Source organism: Symphalangus syndactylus, chromosome 2 (assembly GCF_028878055.3).
Source record: "Symphalangus syndactylus isolate Jambi chromosome 2, NHGRI_mSymSyn1-v2.1_pri, whole genome shotgun sequence".
Taxonomy (NCBI): Eukaryota; Metazoa; Chordata; class Mammalia; order Primates; family Hylobatidae; genus Symphalangus; species Symphalangus syndactylus.
In genome coordinates, this window is record NC_072424.2 from 137,551,835 (window position 1) to 137,568,989 (window position 17,155).

General features: G+C 42.8%; 1 protein-coding gene and 1 pseudogene across 4 annotated transcripts in view; one reads left to right on the forward strand and one right to left on the reverse strand.

The window, feature by feature from the left end:
* Positions 1-17,155, forward strand: part of WTAP (WT1 associated protein) — a 56,241-nt gene continuing 39,086 nt past the window's right edge. Inside the window, exons 1-3 of one of the 4 annotated variants that reach the window (XM_063623158.1) lie at positions 1-264; positions 4,987-5,224; positions 15,840-15,927. The gene's annotated coding sequence lies outside the window, so the exon portion shown is untranslated. Of the gene's footprint in view, positions 265-4,986; positions 5,225-15,721; positions 15,928-17,155 lie in introns of those variants that run through there. The other 3 variants (XM_063623120.1, XM_063623112.1, XM_063623145.1) reach the window with 3 other exon arrangements.
* LOC129476080 (heterogeneous nuclear ribonucleoprotein H2-like) lies at positions 11,088-14,710 on the reverse strand (annotated as a pseudogene).

The following is a 17,155-nucleotide window of genomic DNA, read 5'->3' on the forward strand; positions in this document are numbered from 1 at the left end:
TTCCTGCTTCTCCATGGTCTGCATTCTCATCACAGTCTCATGCAGAGGTTCCTTGGCTTCCACTTCATGGCTTCATCCTCCTCTAGGTCCTTGGCTTCCCCTCCATCCAGCTGGCACAAGGCAAAGAGAGTGAGAAAGGTTGTTGTGGAGTGGAAACATCATACATCCCCGCTGGATTATCTGGAGCTCAGCTACGTGGCCACATCCTGGCCATACCTCTGTGACCAGGCAGAAGAGGAAATGGATTTGGTGACTATTTGACAAGTCTGTGTCACAAAAAATTTATTAAGGTTTCTGTAACTGGTAATTAGTAAATGTTAAGATATCAATTAATATTCACAGACTATCAAGAAATGTTATGCCACAATTCTAGTCACTTTCTAAAGAATTTAGACATGCAAGAAATGGATGCTTTAGCTGAATGCCTAGTGACCAGTTGTTAGGATCAATATTTGATCAAATCCAAATATTACCATTAGAGAATAAACTTCTGAAATTCAAGAATGAATCTGAAGTTTTATTCAAAGTAAACTATTAAAACATTTAATAGTAGTAGTTTAAAATTCATTAATTTTAAATACCTGATGTAGTTTCTCAGCATGTCAGCTGCTAGATTACTGCAGAGGTCACTGCAGAACTATTAGTCAGATGAAGTATAAGTGTTGTATGTATTATTGCAAGGGCAAAATCCCATAATATTTAATAGTGATTGTGGAAGTTAATTTTATTTTTTCTATTTTTAAAAAATTAACCGTTATACAATCATGGCTGAAAGTTAATTTTAATAATTAGTTTTCTGTACAAAGATAATTATTAAGAACTTAAAAACCTCAATAGGGCCAGGCGCGGTGGCTCATGACTGTGATCCCAGCACTTTGGGAGGCCAAGGCAGGTGGATCACTTGAGGTATGGAGTTTAAGACCAGCCTAGCCAACATGGTGAAACCTCATCTCTATTAAAAATACAAAAAATTAGCCGGGTGTGGTGGCAGGCACCTGTAGTCCCAGCTACTCGGGAGGCTGAGGCAGGAGAATGGCATAAACCCAGGAGGCGGAGCTTGCAGTGAGCCAAGATTGCCCCACTGCACTCCAGCAGTGGACGACTCCGTCTCAAAAAACAAACAAACAAAAATGTCTGGGCACGGTGGCTCATGCCTGTAATCCCAGCACTTTGGGAGGTTGAGGCGGGTGGATCACCTGAGGTTGGGAGTTCGAGACCAGCCTGACCAACATGGAGAAACTCCGTCTCTACTAAAAATACAAAAATTAGCCAGGCACGTTGGGAGGCGCCTTAACCCCAGCTACTCGGGAGGTGGAGGCAGGAGAATTGCTTGAACCTGGGAGGCAGAGGTTGCAGTGAGCTCAGATTGTACCATTGCACTCCAGCCTGGGCAACAAGAGTGAAACTCCATCTCAAAAAAAATAATAATAATACAAAATAATTAGCCAGGAGTGGTGGTGCATGCCTGTAGTCCCAGCTACTCGGGAGGCTGAGGCAGGAGAGTTGCTTGAGGCTGGGAGGCAGAGGTTGCAGTGAGCCGAGATCACACTACTACACTCCAGACTGAGCAACAGAACAAGACTCTGTCACAAAACAAAACAAAACACCTAAATAGGCTGGGCATGATGGCTCATGCCTGTAATTCAAGTGCTTTCGGTGGCTGGGGTGGGAGGACCGCCTGAGGCCAGGAGTTCAAGACCAGCCTAGGAAACATAGCAAGACTCTATCTCTACAAAAAATAAAAATTAGTCAGACATGGTGGCACTCACCTGTATTCCTAGCTACTCGGGAGGCTGGGATGGAAGGATCCCTTCAGTCCAGGAGTTAGAGGCTGCAGTGAGCTATGATCATTCCACTGCCCTCCAGCCTGGGTGATGGAGTGAGACTCTGCTCTCTTTAGGAAAAAAAAAAAAAAAAAAAAAAAAAAGCTAAATGCAGTGGAAAGTTAATAAAGGCATTAAAAGAGTATGTTATTAGCTAGATAACTTTAGAAAGACCATTATGTTCTTTTGAATCAACAAATGTATATGAATTTAAATAATGATATTAACAGAATGAGATGTATTTAGCTCATTTAAAGTTATTGCATAATATATACACATTTATATTTTAACTTACAGAATTTCAGTGAATACAGAACTTAAGAATATTTTCACCCCATACTTCATCTACTATCTAGATAGTGAAAATAATAGAAATGGCATGGCATGTTCATATGACTGATGATGTTAGCCTGGTTGAATATGATGGTAACCTATGCTGTTACATAATCACTCATCTAGCAAAGGTCAGGGACAGCCCAAGTGACATTAAAATGATAACTTGACTCCAGCTTTCCAAAAGTCAAGGCTGAAACTACATAAATTTTAGAAAACTACCTAGGTCAAAGTTATGCCATGTTTTATCCTTAAAACACTTATTACATATATATTATCTTTTCTGTGCCTTCTAGTAAGATTCCTGTATAGAGTAGGCATACCTATCTGCTGACATTTATCCTGTATATCTTGCTCATTCCCTAATTTCAGTGTTTGAGGCTCCCGAACACACCCTGGCCCTTGCCAATCCCTTCTTTAGGGGCCAGACTCATGTCTGTGTCCTGGCTTTCACTCACAGTCCTACCTGGAGTAATAACCAGCTGGTGCGCCACACAGTTCCACTTCCTGCACTCTCTCACTGCTGAGCCCTGCTTGGAGAATGGACCTCTGGAAACATTTGTTTGCCTGAAACATGCCTAAGTTTTCCCTGCCTTCTGGCCATAGCCTTAGACAGCCCAGTTTTCCTTATTAAGGAAGCCTCTGGGGCCCTGATGATCTCCACAGCAGCCCCTTTTAGCCGCCTCCTACCCAAATCTACCCTCATTACCATTTGCCCCTTCCCCTGTCAGGGGCAATGGCACTACTCAAACTTACTGGATCATTTGGCTAATTAAGCATTTTCTTTTCTCTCACTTTTTCCTAGAGAACAAGAACAAAATCTCCTTGCCATGTATCTAAGGTTTTTCCTACTGAGAGAGAGACTTGTTATTCAGTTCAATGGTTTATGGGCATAAAATAAGGATGCCCTAAATAAGGGACCTTACTTTTATCATATAAATCTGATGAGCTTAAATGTACTTTAGATTACATCCTCTGTAGTTAGTTGTGCCTTTATGCTGCTAAGCATTTGTAGTGGCTAACACCTGTAATCCCGGTGCTTTGGGAGGCTGAGGCGGGAGGATCCCTTGAAGCCAGGAGTTCAAGACCAGCCTGGGCAGCCAAGCAAGACCCTGTCTCTATAAACAATTATTTTTCTTTTATTTGAGACTGAGTCTCACTCTGTCACCCAGGCTGGAGTGCAGTGGTGCAATCTCAGCTCACTGTAACCTCCACCTCCCAGGTTGAAGTGATTCTTGTGCCTCAGCCTCCCTAGGAGCTGGGACTACAGACGTGCACCGCCACACCCAGCTAATTTTTGTATTTTAAGTAGACAGGGTTTCACCATGTTGGCCAGGCTGGTCTCAACCTCCCAACCTCAGATGATCTGCCCACCTCCGCGGCCTCCCAAAGTGCTGAGAATACAGGTGTGAGCCACCCTGCCCAGCCTATAAACAATTTTTTAAAAAATCAGCCAGCAGCAATACAGGGAGACTCTCTCTCTCCAAGAAAAAAAAAAAAAAAAAAAAAACAGAAAGAAAGAAAGAAAAAAAAGCCAGGCATGGTGGTGTGCGCCTGTAGTCCCAGTTACTGAGAGGCTGAGGTGGGAGGATCACTTGAGCCCAGGAGGCAGAGGATGCAGTTTGTTGTGATGGCACCACTGCACGCCAGCCTGGGCGACAGAGCAAGAACTTATCTCAAAAAAAAAAAAAAAAAAAAAAAAAAAAAGCCAGGTGTTGTGGTATTTGCCTATAGTCCCAGCTACTCAGGAGGCTAAGGTAGGACTGCTTAAGCCCAGGGGTTCGAGGCTGCAGTGAGCTCTGATTGCACCACTGCACTCCAGTCCGGCCAACAGTGAGACCTCATCTTTAAAAAAAAATGGCTTCCGGCCTGGCATGGTGGCTCACGCCTGTAATCCCAGCACTTTGGGAGGCCGAGGCGGGCGAATCACCTGTGGTTGGGAGTTCGAGACCAGCCTGACCAACATGGAGAAACCCTGTCTCTACCAAAAATACAAAATTAGCCAGGCGTGGTGGCGCGTGCCTGTAATCCCAGCTACTTGGGAGGCTGAGGCAGAAGAATAGCTTGAACCTGGGAGGTGGAGGTTGCAGTGGGCCGAGATTGCGCCATTGCACTCCAGCCTGGGTGACAAGAGCGAAGGGCTTCTGTTTTTGTATGTACGTATGGAAATTCTGTTGTGTGTGTTTCAAGGAGTGGACAAAGAAAGCAGCTTACTACATGCAAGTTGAGGCTTTACCTCTTTTTTTTTTAAAGGAAGATTTAACAAATTTCACTTAGTACAATACTTCTAAATGGAAATCACAAGGAAAGATTTAAACCAAAGCCTCAGAATTCCATACAAATAACATGACAAAACTCCTAAAATATAGTATTACATCTTAAAATTGTCCCATATCTTAAAACAAAAGTAAAAGTGTATACTCAAGTGTACACTCACATGCCTTACAGGATATTAAACCAAAAAGATAGAATTAACAAACATGCCAAATGTTTTCACTTTGAATCGCATACACAGCCCCTATATTTGACGTGCATTCAAAATTTTCAATGTATTTGTGGGGTATAAGAGCAACATTTAACATAAGTGAAACTGCATCAACCTAAATATGCTTACTGCTTAGGTACACTCCTACAACATAACTAACTTGAAGAAAACTGAAAATTGTTTTAATAGTTATGGTCAATACTGAACTTTGTTATGTCCTAGATGAATGTTTCAGTGTTCAAAATTACTGAGCTCAAAGTTTTAAAATAATCTTCCACTTTTACAGTAAGCATGTGTCACAAGCCTGTAATGCAAAACTGTTAAACTTCTGTTTTCTTTAAAAAGGAAAGGCCGGGCATGGTGGCTCATGCGTGTAATCCCAACACTTTGGGAAGCCGAGGCGTGCAGAACATGAGGTCAAGAGATCGAGATCATCCTGGCCAACATGGTGAAACCCCATCTCTACTAAAAATACAAAAATTAGGAGAGGCGGATCCAAGATGGCTGAATAGAAATAGCTCCAGTCTACAGCTCCCAGCGTTAGCGATGCAGAAGACGGGTGATTTCTGCGTTTCCAACTAAGGTACCAGGTTCATCTCACTGGGGCTTGTCGGACAGTGGGTACAGGACAGTGGGTGCAGCACACTGAGTGTGAGCTGAAGCAGGGCGAGGCATCACCTCACCCAGAAAGCCCAAGGGGGCAGGGAATTCACTTTCATACCCGAGCAAAGCTGTGACAGATGGCACCTGGAAAATCGGTTCACTCCCACCCTAATACGGCGCTTTTCCAATGGTCTTAACAAACAGCACACCAGGAGATTATATCCTGTGCCTGGCTCAGAGGGTCTCACGCCCATGGAGCCTTGCTCACTGCTAGCACAGCAGCCTGAGATTGAACTGCAAGGTGGCAGCGAGACTGAGGGAGGGGAGCCCGCCATTGCCGAGGCTTGAGTAGGTAAACAAAGTGGCCAGGAAGCTCAAACTGGGTGGAGCCCACTGCAGCTCAAGGAGGCCTGCCTGCCTCTGTAGACTCCACCTCTGGGGGCAGGGCATAGCCGAACAAAAGGCAGCAGAAAGCTCTGCAGACTTAAATGTCCCTGTCTGACAGCTTTGAAGAGAGTAGTGGTTCTCCCAGCATGGAGTTTGAGATCTGAGAACAGACAGACCGCCTCCTCAAGTGGGTCCCTAACCCCCGAGTAGCCTAACTGGGAGGCACCCCCCTAGTAGGGGCAGATTGACACCTCACACGGCCAGGTACCCCTCTGAGAGGAAACCTCCAGAGGAATGATCAGGCAGCAACACTTGCTGTTCAGCAATATTCACTGTTCTACAGCCTCCACTGCTGATTCCCAGGCAAACAGGGTCTGGAGTGGACCTCCAGCAAACTCCAACAGACCTGCAGCTGAGGGTCCTGTTAGAAGGAAAACTAACAAACAGAAAGGACACCCACACCAAAACCCCATCTGTACGTCACCACCATCAAAGAACAAAGGTAGATAAAACCACAAAGATGGGGAAAAAACAGAGCAGAAAAGCTGAAAATTCTAAAAATCAGAGCATTTCTCCTCCAAAGGAACGCAGCTCCTCACCAGCAATGGAACAAAGCTGGACAGAGAATGACTTTGACGAGTTGAGAGAAGGCTTCAGACGATCAAAATTCTCCGAGCTGAAGAAGGAAGTTTGAACCCATCGCAAAGAAGTTAAAAACCTTGAAAAAAGATTAAACGAATGGCTAACTAGAATAACCAATGCAGAGAAGTCCTTAAAGGACCTGATGGAGCTGAAAACCATGGCACGAGAACTACATGACAAATGCACAAGCTTCAGTAGCCGATTCGATCAACTGGAAGAAAGGGTATCAGTGATTGAAGATCAAACGAATGAAATGAAGTGAGAAGAGAAGTTTAGAGAAACAAGAGTAAAAAGAAACAAACAAAGCCTCCAAGAAATATGGGACTATGTGAAAAGACCAAATCTACATCTGATTGGTGTACCTGAAAGTGACAGGGAGAATGGAACCAAGCTGGAAAACACTCTGCAGGATATTATCCAGGAGAACTTCCCCAACCTAGCAAGGCAGGACAACATTCAAATTCAGGAAATACAGAGAACGCCACAAAGATACTCCTCAAGAAGAGCAACTCCAAGACACATAATTGTCAGATTCACCGAAGTTGAAATGAAGGAAAAAATGTTAAGGGCAGCCAGAGAGAAAGGTCGGGTTACCCACAAAGGGAAGTCCATCAGACTAAAAGCTGATCTCTTGGCAGAAACTCTACAAGCCAGAAGAGAGTGGGGGCCGATATTCAACGTTCTTAAAGAAAAGAATTTTCAACCCAGAATTTCATATCCAGCCAAACTAAGCTTCATAAGTGAAGGAGAAATAAAATCCTTTACAGACAAGCAAATGCTGAGAGATTTTGTCACCACTAGGCCTGCCCTACAAGAGCTCCTGAAGGAAGCACTAAACATAGAAAGGAACAACTGGTACCAGCCACTGCAAAAACATGCCAAATTGTAAAGACCATTGATGCCAGGAAGAAACTGCATCAACTAATGAGCAAAATAACCAGCTAACATCATAATGACAGGATCAAATTCACACATAACAATATTAACCTTAAATGTAAATGGGCTAAATGCTCCAATTAAAAGAAACAGACTGGCAAACTGGATAAAGAGTCAAGACCCATCAGTCTGCTGTATTCAGGAAACCCATCTCACATGCAGAGACACACATAGGCTCAAAATAAAGGGATGGAGGAAGATCTACCAAGCAAATGGAATACAAAAAAAGGCAGGGGTTGCAATCCTAGTCTCTGATAAAACAGACTTTAAACCAACAAAGATCAAAAGAGACAAAGAAGGCCGTTACATAATGGTAAAGGGATCAATTCAACAAGAAGAGCTAACTATCCTAAATATATATGCACCCAATACAGGAGCACCCAGATTCATAAAGCAAGTCCTTAGAGACCTACAAAGAGACTTAGACTCCCACACAATAATAATGGGAGACTTTAACACCCCACTGTCAACATTAGACAGATCAACGAGACAGAAAGTTAACAAGGATATCCAGGAATTGAATTCAGTTCTGCACCAAGCGGGCCTAATAGACATCTACAGAACTCTCCACCCCAAATCAACAGAATATACATTCTTCTCAGCACCATATCGCATCTATTCCAAAATTGACCACATAGTTGGAAGTAAAGCTCTCCTCAGCAAATGTAAAAGAACAGAAATTATAACAAACTGTCTCTCAAACCACAGTGCAATCAAACTGGAACTCAGGATTAAGAAACTCACTCAAAACCGCTCAACTACATGGAAACTGAACCACCTGCTCCTGAATGACTACTGGGTATGTAACGAAATGAAGACAGAAATAAAGATGTTCTTTGAAACCAATGAGAACAAAGACACAACATACCAGAATCTCTGGGACACATTTAAAGCAGTGTGTAGAGAGAAATTTATAGCACTAAATGCCCACAAGAGAAAGCAGGAAAGATCTAAAATTGACACCCTAACATCACAATTAAAAGAACTAGAGAAGCAAGAGCAAACATATTCAAAAGCTAGCACAAGGCAAGAAATAACTAAGATCAGAGCAGAACTGAAGGAGACAGAGACACAAAAAACTCTTCAAAAAAATCAATGAATCCAGGAGCTGGTTTTCTGAAAAGATCACAATTGATAGACCACTAGCAAGACTAATAAAAAAGAAAAGAGAGAAGAATCAAATAGATGCAATAAAAAATGATAAAGGAGATATCACAGAATCACCGATCCCACAGAAATACAAAGTATCATCAGAGAATACTATAAACACCTCTATGCAAATAAACTAGAAAATCTAGAAGAAATGGATAAATTCCTAGACACATGTACCCTCCCAAGACTAAACCAGGAAGAAGCTGAATCTCTGAATAGACCAATAACAGGCTCTGAAATTGAAGCAATAATTAATAGCTTACCAACAAAAAAAGTCCAGGACTAGCCGGATTCACAGCCAAATTCTATCAGAGCTACAAGGAGGAGCTGGTACCATTCCTTCTGAAACTATTCCAATCAATAGAAAAAGAGGGAATCCTCCCTAACTCATTTTATGAGGCCAGCATCATCCTGATACCAAAACCTGGCAGAGACATAACAAAAAAAGAGAATTTTAGACGAATATCCCTGATGAACATCGATGCAAAAATCCTCAGTAAAATACTGGCAAACCGAATCCAGCAGAACATCAAAAAGTTTATCCACCATGATCAAGTGGGCATCATCCCTGGGATGCAAGAATGGTTCAACATACGCAAACCAATAAATGTAATCCAGCATATAAACAGAACCAAAGACAAAAACCACATGATTATCTCAATAGATGCAGAAAAGGCCTTGGACAAAATTCAACAGCCCTTCATGCTAAAAACTCTCAATAAATTAGGTATTGATGGGACGTATCTCAAAATAATAAGAGCTATTTATGACAAACCCACAGCCAATATCATACTTAATGGGCAAAAATTGGAAGCATTCCCTTCGAAAACTGGCACAAGACAGGGATGCCCTCTCTCACCTCTCCTATTCAACACAGTGTTGGAAGTTCTGGCCAGGGCAATCAGGCAGGAGAAAGAAATAAAGGGTATTCAATTAGGAAAAGAGGAAGTCAAATTGTCCCTGTTTGCAGATGACATGATTGTATATCTAGAAAACCCCATCGTCTCAGCCCAAAATCTCCTTAAGCTGATAAGCAACTTCAGCAAAATCTCAGGATACAAAATCAATGTGCAAAAATCACAAGCATTCTTATACATCAATAACGGACAAACAGAGAGCCAAATCATGAGTGAACTCCCATTCACAATTGCTTCAAAAAGAATAAAATACCTAGGAATCCAACTTACAAGGGATGTGAAGGACCTCTTCAAGGAGAACTACAAACCACTGCTCAACGAAATAAAAGACACAAACAAATGGAAGAATATTCCATGCTCATGGATAGGAAGAATCAATATGGTGAAAATGGCCATACTGCCCAAGGTAATTTATAGATTCAATGCCATCCCCATCAAGCTACCAATGACTTTCTTCACAGAATTGGAAAAAACTACTTTAAAGTTCACACGGAACCAAAAAAGAGCCCACATTGCCAAGTCAATCCTAAGCCAAAAGAACAAAGCTGGAGGCATCACGCTACCTGACTTCAAACTATACTACAAGTCTACCAAAACAGCATGGTACTGGTACCAAAACAGAGATATAGACCAATGGAACAGAACAGAGCCCTCAGAAATAATACCACACATCTACAACTATCTGATCTTTGACAAACGTGACAAAAACAAGAAATGGGGAAAGGATTCCCTATTTAACAAATGGTGCTGGGAAAACTGGCTAGCTGTATGTAGAAAACTGAAACTGGATCCCTTCCTTACACCTTATACAAAAATTAATTCAAGATGGATTAAAGACTTAAATGTTAGACCTAAAACCATAAAAACCCTAGAAGAAAACCTAAGCAATACCATTCAGGACATAGGCATGGGCAAGGACTTCATGTCTAAAACACCAAAAGCAATGGTAACAAAAGCCAAAATTGACAAATGGGATCTAATTAAACTAAAGAGCTTCTGCACAGCAAAAGAAACTACAATCAGAGTGAATAGGCAACCTACAGAATGGGAGAAAATTTTTGCAATCTACTCATCTGACAAAGGGCTAATATCCAGAATCTACAAAGAATTCAAACAAACTTACAAGAAAAAAACAACCCCATCAAAAAGTGGGCAAAGGATATGAACAGACACTTCCCAAAAGAAGACATTTATGCAGCCAACAGACACATGAAAAAATGCTCATCATCACTGGCCATCAGAGAAATGCAAATCAAAACTACAATGAGATATCATCTCACACCAGTAAGAATGGCAATCATTAAAAAGTCAGGAAACAGGTGCTGGAGAGGATGTCGAGAAATAGGAACACTTTTACACTGTTGGTGGGACTGTAAACTAGTTCAACCATTGTGGAAGACAGTGTGGCGATTCCTCAGGGATCTAGAACTAGAAATACCATTAGACCCAGCAATCCCATTACTAGGTATATACCCAAAGGAATATAAATCATGTTGCTATAAAGACACATGCACACATATGTTTATTGTGGCACTACTCACAATAGGAAAGGCTTGGAACCAACCCAAATGTCCAACAGTGATAGACTGGATTAAGAAAATGTGGCACATATACGCCATGGAATACTATGCAGCCATAAAAAACATGGATGAAGCTGGAAACCATCATTCTCAGCAAACTATTTCAAGGACAAAAAACCAAACACCACATGTTCTCACTCATAGGTGGGAATTGAACAATTGAACGTGGACACAGGAAGAGGAACATCACACACTGGGGCCCGTTATGGGGTGGGGGGAGGGGGCAGGATAGCATTAGGAGATATACCTAATGTAAATGACGAGTTAATGGGTGTAGTACAGCAACATGGCACATGTATACATATGTAACAAACCTGCACATTGTGCACATGTACCCTAGAACTTAAAGTATAAATATATATATATATAAATATATATAAAATACAAAAATTAGCTGGGCGTGGTGGCGCGTGCCTATAGTCCCAGCTACTGGGAGGCTAAGGCAGGAGAAATCACTTGAACCTGGGAGGCGGAAGTTGCAGTGAGTCCAGATCGTGCCACTGCACTCCAACCTGGCGACAGAGTGAGACTCCGTCTCAAAAAAAGAGGAGAAAGAAAGAAGACAGAGAAGCTGACCAAGAGTGATCAGAATAAATTATATTTCCCATTTACCCATCATACTGGATATACTAGACATCCCTCCCATTCTATTCAACTCCCATAAATGCACAGCTTTTATATCTGGAGTAGCTCTTTAGTGCTCCTTCCCTACCTAACCAAGGTTTGACTGACAGTCACTGGAGTTTTCCTCCAGAACGTAGTCATATCCACTCATACTGCTCTGATCACCCTAACCACCTCCATAACCACCACTCGCACTGCTCTGACCACCATAACCACCACTCACACTGCTCTGACCTCCATAATCACCACAACCACCACTCACACTGCTCTGACCACCATAACCACCATTCATACTGCTCTAATCACCATAACCATCTCCATAACCACCATTCACATTGCTCTGACCACTGTAACCACCACTCGCACTGCACTGATCACCATAACCACCTCCATAACCACCACTCACATTGCTCTGACCACCATAACCACCTCCATAAACACCATTCACATTGCTCTAATCACCAAAAACACCTCCATAACCACCATTCACACTGCTCTGACCACCATAACCACCTCCATAACCACCACTCACATTGCTCTGATCACCATAACCACCTCCATAACCACCACTCACACTGCTCTGATCACCATAACCACCTCCATAACCACCACTCACACTGCTCGGACCACCATAACCACCTCCATAACCACCACTCAGCTGCATAACTAGACTGGTTGGCTAAGCCCATCTCTCCCATCATTTGGCTACCATAAGCACTACCACTTGCCCCTGCTGTAGATTCAAGAAAAGTTCTACATAGCTGTGTTCATAAACCCCCCTACTTGTTCCTGCAGCATTTAAAAAGATCTCCATGTATCTGTGCTGCATATTAGCTTTGTCTTTTGCCATAGCTGCCACTGCATCTTCGTGAGCAGCAAACTCAACATCTGTTCTACCAGTAGTCTCTGTCATCGGGTCCAATTTCAGTATGTACTCTCATGAGGTTGAGGTGACTAGAAATTATAACATTCTTAGTGGCTCTGTAAGGTAAACCCCTCGTGTGTACACAGTGCCCTGTGGTGCTCTGGAAACTGGACGCACTATCTCCATATCTATGATCAGACATTCCTGAAAAACAGTAATTAGTCTTTTCCAAATCTATCAGACCTAAAGCCATATCCATCATTGCAGCCACCATAGTCATAGCCTCTATACCCTCCACCATAGGGACCCTGCCTCATCCTTTCAAACCCAGCTCCTCTGCCAATGCTATTATACCCTCGGCCAGCCCCTGGCCTATCACTGGGACCTGGCCACTGCACAGCCGTGAGCTTCTGAGAGGGATCATAGTAGGTATGAACTTCAGCTTGGCTATTCTAGATTTCAATGTACCTGTGCCCTATTCTTTCCCTGTGTTTCTTCAACGCCATCTCAGCTATCTCCTGTGAAGCCAACTGCACAAAGGCTTCCCCTGTGCTTCTGCCCTGTAAGTCCACTCACAGTGTTATCCCATTTGGCACAATTTCCAACCCTGAAAAGAAATGAACAATCTCTTCCTTGGACAGCCAAATGTAAGTCCTCTAAGCCAGACGAAGCCATCGTTGGCAGTATCAGGACTATTCAGACCTGTGTGCTTCAATACCCAATCCATTTCAACACTATTAGACTTGAATACTTCAACGTATCTGTGTCCCATGGTTTCTCTGTCTTTAAAGCCGATTTCGCTTCATCTGCAGATTCAAGTTCAACAAATGCTTCACCACTTGGTCTGCCTTCTCTGGTGTAGATGAAACAAATATCTGATGTGCCATTTTGTATTTTGCAATCAGAGACGTGCATCACTTCATCAGCTGAGCAGGACCAGGGTAGGCCCTGGACCTTCACCACGAACCCCTCCCTGCCTTCTGTGCTCAGCATCATGGCAACTGTTGAGCTCTTGGTGGCAAGTTTGGCTGAATGCAATTTTGGTGTAGTGGGCAATTATCCTCCTTCTGCCTTCAAATGGGCTATAGCAAGATGACAACCAGAACTACTTCTGCTCACATAAGCAAGTGATCACATGAGCACACCGGCTTTACCTCTTAACTCTGCTGCCATCTAACTTCTCTGTGCCTCTGCTGTCCCATCTGTCACACGAGACTAATACAGGCCCTCACTTCCCTAGATGTCGGGTTGTGAGGACCAAAGAAACATCATTCCCCTTTCTCTGCCTATACCTTTTCCTCTATTCTTTTTCCCCTCCAGAAACCCAATGACCTTGGACTTCCCTGAGTCCCGCACTGGTTGACATATTACATACGGATTCTTCCCTCCAAGGGAAGATGAGCCGAGCTTCCATCAGGAACAGACCAGCACACTCCATCAGTCCCTTCTCCTGACTGTACATTCCCTACTTCACTCCCCAGGCAGGGCCTGGGTAGTGAACTTTTAAGAACCAACACTGATTTGACTTCCACCAGCAGGCTCAGCAGCACATCCTCTAGATGTTTTGCTCTTGTTTCATCGCCAGGCGGTGCTCTTTCCCACGGTACTATAAAGCAATTCCTGTTTTTCACTTTGCTGAAAAGGTGTGCCAAATGACTGCAATTCTGTGTGCCCAGATTATGATAAGCCTACCCTAATTAATCACATCACAGCCCACTGGCATTTTCATCAGAAGCCTTTGCTTGAGTGGATGGGGGCAGGCTGCAGATTCTTCCCTGTTGTCTGGCTGGAGTACAGCAGTTACTGTCTAAAGGTTTTCTGTCTTGGTAGACTGCCTCCTTTCCTGGACCTTTATACGTAAGAGGCTTTTGCTGGTGGATGTTTTTGTCTGTGCTTGTTGATGTTTACAGATTGCTGGCTTCCGGGATATATGAGGCAAAAATGAAACACAGGGAGTGGGTCAGTCCTTGGGTCCTGAAGTCCATAGCCAGTTTGCCTTTCAGTCTTCTGCTTGTTTTACATATAATATTCAGGATTTTTAGCCGTACTTGGTGAGAGGAACATGGAAAAGTATGTCTACTCCATTTCCCCAGGAGTGGAAATTTCCCAAAATTGTGTTTAGAAACGGCTTGTTGTGTAGGAGACAGTTTTGATGGGAAGCAAAGATGGGTGGCAGAGGACCAATTGGGGGGCCACTGTTAGTCGACAAGAAAAGCTGAAGACCTGCATTGGCCAGTGGCACTGGGACCCAAATGAGTGGGATAGAGAAAACTATTTAGAGGTTAGGAAAAACAGGGAAGAGCAACAAAAACAAGTCTAACAGGCAGTCAGTGTGGTCCACAGTAGAACCATTGCTTAAGGCCCAGTGCTATCCTCTGGCAGAAGAACAGATTTACAGTTTGTCAACAGGCATGTAGTTTTTGAATGGACTAGTGGGTCTTCAATTTGTGGGGAACAAAAAATTGTCCTTTTAAAAACTGAAGAGATTTGACTGAAGGTTTGACCACACAGGATTTTACTGTTGCATCCATAAAGTTAAACACAATTAGCAAGCAACAGAGGCAAACAGAATAGTATTTTGAAAAGTTCTGAAAATAGGCCAGGCATGGTGGCTCACGCCTGTAATCTTAACACTTTGGGAGGTCAAGGTGGGAGAATCACTTGAGCCCAGGAGTTTGAGACCAGCCTGGGCAACCTGGTGAGACTCCGTCTCCATAAAAAATGCAAAAGTTAGCTGGGTATGGTAGTTCACACCTGTAGTCCCAGCTATTTGGGGGGCTGAGGTGGGAGTATCGCTTGAGCCCAGGAGGTGTAGGCTGCAGTGAACTGAGATCACACCACTGGTCTCCAGTCTGGGCAACAGAGCTAGACCCTGTCTCAAGGGAAAAAAAAAAAAAGTTCTGAAAATAAAATCCTTCAAGACCCTTATATTTTTATTGTAGTTAGCTTTTTGTCTTATAAAAATTTGGTTTTCTGGAAATGAATAATGACTTAAATTTTTGCTTTATTAAATTCTGAAACAAGGGCTATGTACATCATAATGTAAAAACAACAACAATAAAGCAAAGTGTCACAGAAAAACCTAGTTTTGCTGGCCCCTCTCCATTTTATTTCACTTGCTGATCACGTAAATGCCCTTCCTCTCTAACTAAGTTAGAATGTGTTTGGCTATGGGTAACAGGAATCCTGATGAACAGTGGTTTTAAATGTAAGGACATATCTGTTTTACCTAATAAAAAGTGCAAGAACTGGCAGTCCCTTGGTGAGTCTGGAAGATTAACAAGGTCATCCCGGACCCAGGGACTTTCCATTCTTGACTCTGAATTCCCAGCAGCCTGCTTTCATTTTCCAACTTGTTGCCTCATTGTCACAAGATGTTTTCTATAGGTGCAAGCATCACAGCCTCTCACAGCCTAGGAAGAGACAAGAAGGAAGGGAGGGGGAAAACATTTCACCTTGTGTGCCTCTCTCAGGAAGGAAAATTTTTCTCAGAAGCCCCGAGAGATTTCCTCTGATCCCAGCCAGAACTGCTCGACTGGCCAACTCTGCCTGCAAGAAGACTGAGCACCATCACTATGTGGTAAAGACCATGATAGCCATGCTTGCCTTAGACCAGGGGTTCTCATCAAGGGCATGACGGGAGGGGGCAGTATTGAAAATATAGAAAGGGACACTTTCAGTTGTCACATAAATGGGGAGGTGCTATTGGCATCTAGTGGGTTGGTCTGGGGATGCTAAATGTCCTAAAATGCACAAAATACTTTTCACACACACACAAATTGTCTTGTCCAAAATTCCAGTAGCACATTTGTTGAGAAACACTGGCTTACACCAGCCATAATTCATCCCCTGGCCTGAAGATACTATGACTCAAACACAATTTAGAAGTTCCTAGATTGTGCAAGAGGAGGAACATGGCTCCCAGTAGTGTGTGCCACAATATCCCAGCAGATGTTGGAAGGAGTACAGCAATGCCTAGTCATTCTGGCATGCTAAATCCTTTTCAGAAAGCTGCTATTATTTGTACCGAATGGGCAACTAGGAAAGAATTACAGGGATCAGGACAGGGAAATTACATGCAAAAGGTGCCTTTATTTTTCCTAATGAAGGGATTTTTTTCCAGTAGCTGGACAAGCCTGTTTCCGAGAATAATTGACTCTGAGTTACCCATATCTCTGTTACCTCTGTTGACTAACGGATGCTTCTCACTCCCACCAAGGAGTTCAGAATGTTGAAAACCTAACTCTATTTTTCTTACTATTATTATTTTAGAATTAAAGACAGGGTCTTGCTATGTTGCCCAGGAGGGTCTTGAACCCCTGGGTTCAAGGACTTCTCCCACCTCAGTATCCCAAAGTTCTAGGCTTATAGGCATGAGCCACTGCGCCTAACCATAAAATTATTATTTTTAATTGACACATAATAACTGTACATCTTCTGGAGTACACTGTGATATTTCCATACATGTATACAATGTGTAGTGATCAAATCAGGGTAATTGGCACATCTATCACTTCAAATATCTATTATTGCTTTGTGTTGAAAATATTCAAAATTTGCTCTTCTATTTGAAAATATACAATAAATCATTGGTTATTATAGTTACCCAATGGTGCTGTAGAACACTAGCACTTATTCCTCCCATCTAGCTGTACTCTTGTATCTGTTAATAACCTCTGGCTGTCCCCTCCCTACCCCTACCCTTTCCAGCCTCTAGTAACCACTATTCTACTCTCTACTTTTATGAGATCAACTTTTTTAGCTTTCACATATCAGTGAGAACATGCAGTATTTCTCTTTCTGTGCTT